We start from the raw sequence: 11,896 nt of genomic DNA on the forward strand, positions 1-11,896 counted from the left end.
AATGACCACTAAGATAGGGGACCCCTTAAAGGCACAATATGCAACAATTATGCTTCAGGATTAGGGTTAGGATAAGCAGTTTAACCTTAAAATAACAGCTTAAAAATAATTGGGGCGCTACAATGACTTTTGATATGGAGAATTGCGTACGTGCCAATGGCATAGCAGGGTCGATAGGCATATAACTGCCTTCTGTAGTTTTGCCTGCCGATGCCCGCCGACCTGACTTTGATTACCTTCTGCCGATCTAGTAAGTAGCTTATTTGCCGTCTTGCTTAGTCTTGTGTTGCACATGATTGATGTTTGACTGTGTAAGGACAGTCGTTGAGTAATTAGTTCGTCATAATGTCAAAGTCGGCACATTTCAAGAGATTTCGTTAGTTTTAGCTGCTAGCATACCTTTAGCGTATAGCTATTAATCCTTAATGCACCTTTAATCTGCGATTCATGGTTGCTAGCTCTAATCAGATGTACTAACTAGGCTTATAAGAGAAGACTAACTTTTTATGCCATCGAACACCAATAACCAACTTATTTGACAGACTATAAACCAATGTGATACACGTGCTCTCTAGCTATACAGTAAAAGTGTTGCTTACGTTAGATACTAGACCTACAGTCTAACTCTAAGGGCCCTATCTTGCACCCAGCGCAATTGACATTGTCACCGACGCATGTATCATTCCTATCTTGCACCCGGCGCACAGCGCGATTTTCCCTCCAGAGGCGCGCTTCGAAATGAACTTGCGTCGACATGGGCGGGGGCGGAACAGAGAAGGCGTTTCTCTGGCGCAAGTGGTATTTTGCAGTTTCAAAAAAAACGCCGTGCGCCATTGACCAAAAAAAAGCTGGTCTAATGTGAGGCGCAATGTCTAAAGTCTGTAACGCGTATTCAGAACGCTATTTTAAGGGCGCATGTGCTTGCCCGCACAGTATAGGACCTGTAGGCTACACTTTACTTCTGTCGTCTTCACGAGAGATTTACACCAATTGTTTGGCAAGCCATATAATTACAAGGAAAATAAAGTATTTACCACATGAGGAAATCATTGTGATATCCGTATCCAAGACATTTAAAAACTAGGCATACATCTAGCGTACACAATTGACCCAAATGATTCAGGTTAATTGAAGCTGCGTGACATTTGATTTATTGTATGGCTTTGTTGCATTTATTTAATGCCAGTATTATTATAAATCTTGTAAACTCATCTCTGTGTATGTGGACTTTATTTATGTACCTTGGGTTTGGTCAGCTGGTGCACTGGCTTGGGTGCCGATTTCCATGCCCCCAAATCCCTGCACGCTCTCAGGCGTGAGGGTAGACGTGGCGATGTCCTCTGCTGCCGTCAGATCCTGGGTCGAGGCAGATCCACCTCCCGTGAAGGCACGAGAACGTGTGTTACCTTCCAGCTTGGATGTCCCACGTCTCCGGACGTCATTATAGCGTTTTCGGCAACGTTTTCGGGTGCCCCGTTGCAGAAACAATCACGGCAATATCTTGACATGCTTGCTTGACTTTGCTTATGTAACCCTGTTGAATTTCATTCATTACTAAATAAATATAAGTTAGAATGAATAAGTTCATTATAATATAAATAGCATTTAAGGTTAAAAAAGTTAATTGATTAAAATGTTAATTATTCGTTTTATAATGAATGTGTTTTAATGTTTAAAATGTACCTGTACAAATGTTTGGTGAATGTATTTTATTACTTTAATGTTGGATGACTGAGCCAATGATGTTTGAGGTCAAAGGACAGGGAAGTGAGTGAAGGGAATTGACGTGAGGAGAGTTAAAAGTGTGGAGATTTAGTGGCGAGCGAGGAGGTTGACAAACCAGAGTTGAAGCTGTACAGTTAAAGTAAAGTAAAAGTATATACATCACTATTAGTGTAAGTGTTCCACCAGGACTCTTTCTGCATTACTAATGGTGTGATATTTCGTTGGTGAGTGGATAACTCATCGGGAGGAAAAGTAGTTTAGCTGCCAACCAAGTGGTTAGTAATTTAGCACAGACTTTGCTACAAAGCTAGCGACCTGCTAACATCAGTGGTAACGCCTGTGGGAGGTAAAGACTGTTATCTGCATCAGCCCTCTCCAAGTCTTCGAATCTTGTCATCCACGAGGATCTTCTGGCCCGTCTCTCCTTCACCTGCTACCGCCTTTCGGCCGCGGTGCGAGTGGCTTCAACATCGTCAGCCGAGGTACCATCTCACCTTTATTTTGTGCCCTCATGGCGAAGCAGCCATTTTGGCTACAACGTACCCAAGCTACGGTCAGATCTGCACCGTTTGAACTGTAAAGGTATTAGGTTATTTAGTATTGCCGGCTAGTTTAGGGTTGTGTTTTTCCGTGTCATAATATGTAATGTTAATGTGACTGTGCTGTGTATTGTAATGATTGCTGAATTAGTGCATTGCTTTAATAAGTAAATAGTTCGTTTTTTAAAACAGTTGGGTGTATTCATTTGGCATAGTTTTACATAAATAAGAAGGCACACTTAGATTATTTTAAGAATTCAGGTTAGCCACCTCTCATAAAAGCTCCACCAAGCTAGAGAGGCGCTACACTTACTTTTGGAGGGTTTCTCGCATCCTCATATATATCTATCTTCCGGCTTTTTACAAAGCCATACAATAAATCAAATGTCACGCAGCTTCAATTAACCTGAATCATTTGGGTCAATGTGTAGGCTACATGTATGCTTATTTTTAAAATATCTTGGATATGGATTTCACAATGATTTCCTCAAGTGGTAAATACTTTATTTTCCTTGTAATTATATATGGCTTGCCAAAAAATTGGTGTAAATCTCACGTCGGTCTCCTCGGCTGTGAACTTCTCCGGTCTTCCACCAGGTAATTCCGCCATCAAAATAACAAGCCGCTATGGACTATGCGCTTCTCGCTCTTAAAGGGAATGTGAAATGACGCTCCGATTGGTTTATTGCATATTACGCCCAAACCACACCTATGGCTGAGTAACCTCCTTTGGACCAACCCTTTTGACACTTGCGCTGGACGCAAGTGTGTTTTTTCCGCCGTTAAAATAGCAACTGCGCCATAAAGCCGCCCACACAGCTACTTGCGCTTGGCGCCGTCCTACTTGCGTTTCTGATCGGCAAGATAGGGCCCTAACTGCATTAAGTCTAACATATAGGCCTATCTTACAATAAACTTTAAGTAAAGCTGGCTATGTAAACGCATTCATTCCAATATTGTTGCAGAGATGTTTCCTTTTACCAAGATAACAATTTCAACAATTCACTTAGCTCAGTAAGTCAGTATAGCGAAACTCTGGAACTATTGACCAAATGTAACACACTAGACCCTTTCACAATAAACAAGCAAACAAACAAACAAAAACAGAACAACAAAGATACCCTCATGTCTAAACGTCAGTGGAGCTAAAATATAATGGTTGAGCTTGGTTGCTTGCTAAAATATATTGGAAGAAGGCCCCACTACACTGATTGAGTAGATGTAAATACATGTTAATTCATAGGCACTTGTTCTCTCTGTCATGGCCGCAACAGAGCAAGCACACTCTCGCAGTTCGTTCACAAAACGCCTTCTAGTTTTTCAGTTACAATTAACGTTTTTTGACTTTGTACAGTGACTATTTCTCTTTATTTATTTTTTAAATCTAAGCAAAAAAAATTCAAACTAACAATTTATAGGTACAAATAAGACCAGCTATGGAGTTTGGTCCGCCATCTTTTATTTTTGATCTTCGCGCTTTTTAGACTTGAGCAGAAACACGATCTGATTGGCTAGTGCCTGTGCTGTCGTGTTTGCATGAAAGGTGCTGTGAGTGAACCGGTGCCCAGCTTGAGAGAGCTCCTGTGGGTAGCTGAATGTGTCGATTGGACTGAAAGATAACGTCTTCTCGATGAATTTATACGTTCGCTACAATATGTTGGATTTATGTTAATGTAAAGGGAATAAATACAATTCTGATTCGGAAGACATTTAAATTTGTGGAAAAAAAATTTGGTTGAATTTTTTTTTTTAGAAATATAAAAAAAATTGTCTTATCAACCAAAGATTTCGCGACCCCCCTGCAGTACCTCCGCGGACCCCCTGTTGAAGACCCCTGCTGCAGAGGATAAAATAAAATCTTTCATGGAAACCAAATCTTGGAAGTATCGGTATCGGTACTCGGTATCGGCAAGTACACAAATAAAAATACTCGTACTTGTATCGGTTTGTAAAAAAGTGGTATCGGTGCATCCCTAATAGACACACACACAAGCACACACACACGTGCACACACACACACACACACACATTCACCAACTACTATTTGGAAATGGTTCTATGTAACCTTCCCCTAACCTTTTCCAACATCAAAACAATCCTTTGAAATTACCGATGTGACCTTTTTTCCCTCTTCTTATACACCAAGTATATCCATAGGTCTTTGCCATAAGGTGTATGTATGGACTGATTTAATCGTTCATTGATTTAGTGGTTTGCTTAGCCAGTAAAGGTTGATCGAAACTGAAAGAGACAGAGGACACATGTCATTGTTACATATTGCAAGGATGTCTTTTGACCTCTATCATGGCTCCAAACACATCCTTCCTAAGGCAATACATTGTTGCCATTCAAAGGGAAAGAACACACAGATCACTCTCCTTTACCATGGCAACCATTCCATCATGATAAAGTATGTAATAAAAAGGTCTGTATGTGTGAGAATGGGAGAAAAAGGAAAGTGAGAGACAGAACAAGAAAAGGAAGCTAGACATTCATTCTGTTGACGATGATGATAGGGTCCAGTTCAGTGTGTGGCTGAACTTCTGTCTTCGGCATTAAGTGCAGAAGAGAATCAGTGCATCAAGAGGGAGCAGAGAGAGGGCACATACTGTAGGGAGGACTTCAAACACAGCCACTTCATCTAGGCTTTGGGTTTCCCTAACAAAGAGAATACAGAAACCCTGACTTTGACAGAGATTAAATGTGTTTAAAACGAGTATCTTAAGCTATTCCCCGGATCACTGTGAGCTGGAATGCTATTTTATGAGATTCTCTTAAGAGATGAGTCAAATGCACTACCCAGAATTTGGCTTTGGCATCTGGGATACTTCTGTTCTTCACTCATGGTTCCCTCATCTATAGTGTGGATGTCCTACACCATTTTCCTGCTTGAAGTAAAAATTGTATATGTTTATATCTATATAATTCTAAATTAATTCAGTTTTATTAAGTAACATCTTAAGTATAATGTCAGACACATTGAGAAAGATGAGAAGACATATTGAAACTGTATGTGTGGGAGGAAGGGATACATGGGGATATATGTGTCATCTGACAGGCTGTACAGAACATTAAAGATCACTAGCAGGGAGACAGCCTCTATGTAAGGGAGCCGGCCCACTCATACCAGTGAGAGGGTCAGAGGCCATAGCATTTAAATGTAGCATGATCGCAGATAGCTGGCGGAGGGCGCCCATGAAGTGATACAGTACACTGACAGACTCACTCCAGGTGGGGGAAGAGGCCTGTTCACGTCCGAGATGCAAATGTCATGCTAATTTCATGCTAATGTCTGGTGGATGTCATGTCAGGGCTGTGAGAAACATGGCAGGTGTGTTGTGCTGCTGTTCTCTGAGGACCCACAGCCCGTCCTCCCCGGTGCGATCGGAGATGCCAGAGACATAGAGCTCACCTCTGGCAAAAGTCTTTTTCTTTTGCCTTTTTTTCAATCGCCTCTCCGGATGATTCAAAGCTATTTGAATCCTTGACCTGCCTCCTCTCTCTCTCTCTGTCTCTCTCTCTATCTCTCTCTCCCTCTCTCTATGCCTTCACTCTTTATTTTATTCTGTCTCTTGCTTAGGGGCATCAAGCAGAGATTTCCCTGAATCCAGTGGGATGTGGTTGGCTCCAGGTGGGTGGAGGCATTTCCGAGGCTCGTCTCAGTTGGAGGTGATCTTTACCTCCGCCACCCCCCACCCTTCACACCCTTCATTTCTCTATTTGGTATTATTCCTCCATTTATCATCTCGATACTCATCACTCCATTTATTTATTCAGTGCATTGATAATGCTCCCTGCTGTCATGTTATTTCACCTTTTTAACTCCAACTCTGCCAGATATTTCATCCTTAAACACACACATACCCACACACACATACAGAGAGACACACACACACACATACACACACACACACACACACACACAGACACACACACACACACACACGCACACACACACACACCCATCCTGTTGTATGGAACTGCAAACATTATTCCTGGTAATAACTGTCAGCCAAAGAATATTAGCCTAATGTGTATACCCTAAGGATATCCTGTCACGACTGCACTCCACCAAGAGGTGATTATAAAGTCATTATAAATGTATAGTCAAGTAGCCACACTATCACTTGTGCAGCAGCCCACACTCCATCAGTGGCTGCAAAGCAAATCCAGTTAGCAATTTGCATTCAGACAGAGGCAGGAACGACGTCACCTGACAGCGGAGACATTTTAAGTAAACAGTAATTCCCTTCCTGCGAGCGAGGGGAAAGTTCCATGAAGCCATTTGCCTGGAAACACACTAGCATCTCTCAACAAATATGACTAAGCTGCGGCGTCAAGCATTTTAAGCTGATCGGTAATAGCCAACTAGTGGAGGTAGCATTGTCGGCTAGCTGCTGCCATAATGCTTGAGTGAACACTTGCTGTGGAAGTACCTATGGAGGCCCCCAGAGCTGTCAGGGTTTCAGTTTTAAAGACACTGGTGCAGGGGAAAGGGGGGAACCGCTTTTTGTATTTACTTCGGCGGGGGGATTTGTGTCGGTGAAGTGTTTGTCTTTGTGCAGACGAAACCTGGGGAAGCTGGGGTGATGGAGCAGTATTGATCCCGTCCGAGTGACCTGTGCGACCCCCTCACCTCGTCAAGCGCCTCCTGTCAAAATGTGCTTTTGAAGGCCACAAAGGTCTCACAGCTCCCAACTTTGCAATCTCCTAGACCACTGTAGCCCAACAAACACACACACGCACACACACACACACACACACACACACACACACACACACAGACACACACACACACACACACACACATCCACACAGAGACAGACACATACAGATTAAAACACTCAAACACACAGTAGGAATGTGCACTCATATGTCAACTCAGAGACAGGCGCACACACACACACATTCATGCACACACACACATAGACACACACAAACACACGGTAGAAATGTGCAGACACTCACATATTCACTCAGACAAGCACAAGTGCAACACTCACACTCATGAACACACACACACACACACACGCATAGTCAGACACATCCACACACTCACAACTGATAAACAGCAGAAACGGATGGTGAAAAACAAAAAAAAAGACACTTGTTTTTTTCCCGATAGCTGCCTCATTTTCTCAAGTAGCGCTCCAGTTCTTTATTTCCCCATCTTCTCTCTCTCCCTCTACTGCTCCTCCTTCTCCATCTCTCTCTTTCTCGCACACGTGCTCATTCCCTTTCTCTCTGTCTATTTCTTCATCTGGCTGTCTTGGAGACAGCAGGCCAATATTCATCTTGACAAGAGTCTGGCGTGCGCCAGTGCATTAATATGCATCTGCAGTCGCGGGGGGAAATGGTTTGATTCTATAGGAAGTGGCAGCATTGATTCTCCGTGCTGACAGCATGACATTGTGGATAGGCCGGCACCGAAATGTCATCAGTTGTGTCACAGTTCACAAACCTGAAAGAGCGGGTATATGGGGGGTAGCCTTTAGAAGAGAGCTAGTGATTCTTCACTCGTGTTCACGACACTTGTCGTCATTCCCTGCCTACACTTAATCAAACTTAGAGTCTTGTCTCCTTGCAGCTACTTCTTGTATGTTCTCTGATAGTGTTTCTATATCTATATTTCTATACCTATATAGATCTTTTCCCTCCCGGTAATATTTGGCCCTGCCAATACACCGTATATTTCTTACTTAACTCATGTTTGACAATCCTACTTAACTCATGTGTCTCAATCCTCCATGTCAATGTAGACCCATTAAGAATGGAGGGAAATGATAACAAATGTTGTAAAGAAACAGAATAAGAAGTAGAAATACATTTTTTTTGTGTTTACAGGTCACAGCTCCTGTATATAGCCACTCCTCCCTGTATATATTTCTTAGACAGTTGAGCTGTTGTGTTGTGTTGTGTACATGTTGTGTAAGTACACTGCCAGCCTCTTAGCCCAGAGTCAAATTCCGTGTTTGTGCAAACTTACTTGGACAAAATACAGATTCTTATTCTGATTCTGATAAAAGAGAAAGAGAGTGAGAGAGTGAGAAAGAGAGAGACAGAGAGAGAGAGAGAGAGCAAAACTGTAAAGGATGGAAACTATAGAGATGTTGAGCCAGCTTCAGGACCAAGAAAAGGACTTGTCAATTCCCTGCGTGTATCTTATTTATTTCCCTTTCGCCTGCTGAGACTGTGTGTTTTCATCCGCAACAGGGAAGCTATGTCAGTGAGGGAAGAAAACATCAAGACAAAAGAGTGAGATACGATCACATGTATGATGGATGCATTTAGCAGAGGACCAGAAAACTAATCTCCTAGACCTCTTCTCCGAAAGAAACAACAAAAAACAGAAGCACCCAACAAACGGCACAAACACAACAGACAGCAATCAGCTGTTGACCCAGCCGCCGTACAAACAGACGAGGAGGAAAGTGACAACGGCAAATGCATCCAGACCAGCTTAAGGGCCCCCAGTGACATCCTTATCACCAGCTCCAAGAACACCGGCCCTCCTGCTGCTGTTTCAGTCCAAACAGGATTGTCTTGCTCCATCCCTCCCTCTCTCTCTCTCTCTCTCTCTCCCCCCTCTCTCTCCCCACTCTCTCTTCTGCTCTCTATCACTTGCCCCCCCATCTGGCTGTGAGTCAATAGCCTCCATGAATAATTCAGCTCTGCTACGGCAACAGAGGAGATCCATATTAAAGGCATGTGGATTTTTCTGTTTCTGCTATTATTATTTTGTTTGTGCCGTCATGCTCCTGGTCCTCCCAGGTGCCTCTCCCCTCCAGCCCATTCAGAGAGGCCAGGTGGGAGCAGAGATACTCCAGCATCCAAGAACAATTAAACAATGAGCAGGAAATCTGACACACACAGACACACACACACACACACACACACACAGACACACACACACACACACACACACAGACACACACACAGACACACACACACACACACACACACACACAGATGCACACACATACACACACACACACACACAGATGCACACACATACACACACAAATATACACAAAATGATGTTGGGCAAGCTGACAGAATCACCACCAGCTTTCTAAATGAGATAGACGACAGGTGTAGTATGTAAAATGAGTGATTTGTAAGCAATTGGCTTGCATTTGTAGCATTTGAATGCAGAGCTGCTTACCAATAACAAAGATGAAGATGGAAAGGAGGATGCAGGATGGGGCTGAGGAGCTAATGTCTCACTGGGTAAGAAGTGATCGAGAATGGGTCAAACTCCCATGAAATAACTTACACGCAGTGAGTGATAGCATATTAGCACATTTGCTAGGAAAATGATGAAGCAGGGTTTGGGATTCTAAGGATAGTGGTGGAAGCCAACCAACTGTCAACCAACCAACTGTCAACCAACTGCAGACTGGATGAGAGACAGGTGGCAGATTAGGTGGGAGGTGCTGTCGAGGAGGAGGTGGTGGACCCCAGGAGGTTGATTGTGGGGGAGAGGTAGAGTCGATGAGCAGAGTCGTTTGGAGAAGCAGGGTGGTGGTGGAGAACTCAGCTGTGGCAGGCTCTTCATTCTGTCCTCACAGCTTGCGAAGGCTCTGAGAGGAACACTGTAGGGCGCCTTATGAGAGGGGATCAAACTGAACATTCCTTTGTGAAATGGGTGTATGGGTTCATCTTGGCCGACAGATTGTGGTGTCTGTCTCCACCTCTTGGGACAAAGACAGTGACAGTAGACAGGCGGGAGAGCAGGGTTATCCCAAAGACCTGACAATACACACACACACACACACCCACGCACACACAGACCCACACACACAGACCCACACACACAAACACACTCACACTCACACGCACGCGCACACACACACACACACACACACACACACACAGGCAAACACAAACACAAACACAAACAGAGAGATAAAGCAGTCCACTCCAGAGACATGGGCTGTGTGGAGCAGATATGGAGATCAGGGTGGTGAGCCATGACTGACCCCTCTGCTCTCTCTAGCATCATGTCAAGTGTGACTCCTCTGTTTTCCCCTCTCTCTCTCTCTCTTTCTCTTTTTCTCACCCTGGCACCTCTGCTGGCACAAGCACTACAGTGGTCACTAGAGGATGTAGAGGTAGTTTCCAATGTATATATGTGTGTGTGTGTGTGTGTGTGTGTGTGTGTGTGTGTGTGTGTGTGTGTGTGTGTGTGCATATGTGCCAACCAGTGTGAAACTGAACTTTATGTCTGACTCTTGGAGAGTGCTTCTGCCTGACTGTTAAGGAGTGTTTAGCTTTGGCCAGTGTTGTGGAGTGTGTGTGAGTGACGTGTGTGTCACTCTGGCGTGCTCTGGATCAATTAACCTGACAGATCAGGCCTCGTCACGGGCCACCCCTGTCTGTGTCAAACTGATGACTGTCGCCATGGCGAGGATCCGTGTGTGTGTGGGTGAGGGTGTGGAAGTGGAGATGCCCTTGAGTAACTCGACTCACACACGGTGGAGGAGAGAGCAAGAGACATGCCAATCACAGGCAAAACCACATACACGCACATGGACACACACACACACACACACCCACACACACCCACACACACACAAACACTTACTCACAAGCACAAAAGAGTTCTTTGTCCTTGCCTGGCTATTTTGGTGTGCTGTTTGTGTGATTGGGTTCAAAAGCAGACAGGTGCCTTAGATCTTAGTGTGTGTCCATGTGTGTGTGTTTAAGTGTGTGTGTCCATGTATGTGTGTTTAAGTGTGTGTGTGTCCATGTACGTGTGTTTAAGTGTGTGTGTTTGTGTTTGTGTTTGAGTGTGTGTGTGTGTCCATAGGTGTGTTAAGTGCGGAGATGCTGTTTGCCTCTGGCTCCATGCGAGGATGAAGCGTGACCTCCCAGTGAAGGGAAGAGGTGACGAAAAGAAAATCTCACCATCACGAATATTCTTCCATCTGTCCTATAGTCTTCCCATCTCCGCTTATTTCTCTCTCACAAACCTTAAAAGCTCACACACTCACTAATACTCAGACATAGTCATAGCCAACAACTGTAGTAGTATAGGTAATCAAAAGTGAGGATAACTGAGGATCATCTGATTTGCAGTATCTTTAGTATAAGAGGAAATTAGCATCTACTACGCTACCTTTCATGAAGTCCATAACAGAGAAAGTAAGGTTTATTCTTGCCTTTCCTTCTCTAAAACAGTTTAAGGACTTACATTCTCAACCTATTCACCCGTTCAGTGATAGTGGACCACACTCCACTCCACACTCTTTTTCTTTCTTTTTGCAACCTATACTTCAAGGTCTAGGAGTGATTTTCTGCCACAGTGTTTTGTTTTAGCCAACCTTAACTTACCCTCTCCTGTTTTGCTTCCTCATACACAAATCATCAAGTAAACCTACTGTGTCTAATCCTGCATAGAGGAGACACAAACACACACACAATCACACACACACACACACTCACGCACACACACAGAGGGTGAGAAGAGAGGCGAGAAAAAAACGCAATAAAAAATGTAAGAACTTGCAAGACTTATGTAAGCCTGTGATTTCTATGCCGGTTCCCCAATGTTTCAGCAACCTATAACAACAAATACATAAAAATGAAATGAAAAACACCTCACAAACAAAGAATTAATCATTCTGTGT

This window comes from Sprattus sprattus (assembly GCF_963457725.1).
Source record: "Sprattus sprattus genome assembly, chromosome: 17".
NCBI lineage: Eukaryota > Metazoa > Chordata > Actinopteri > Clupeiformes > Clupeidae > Sprattus > Sprattus sprattus.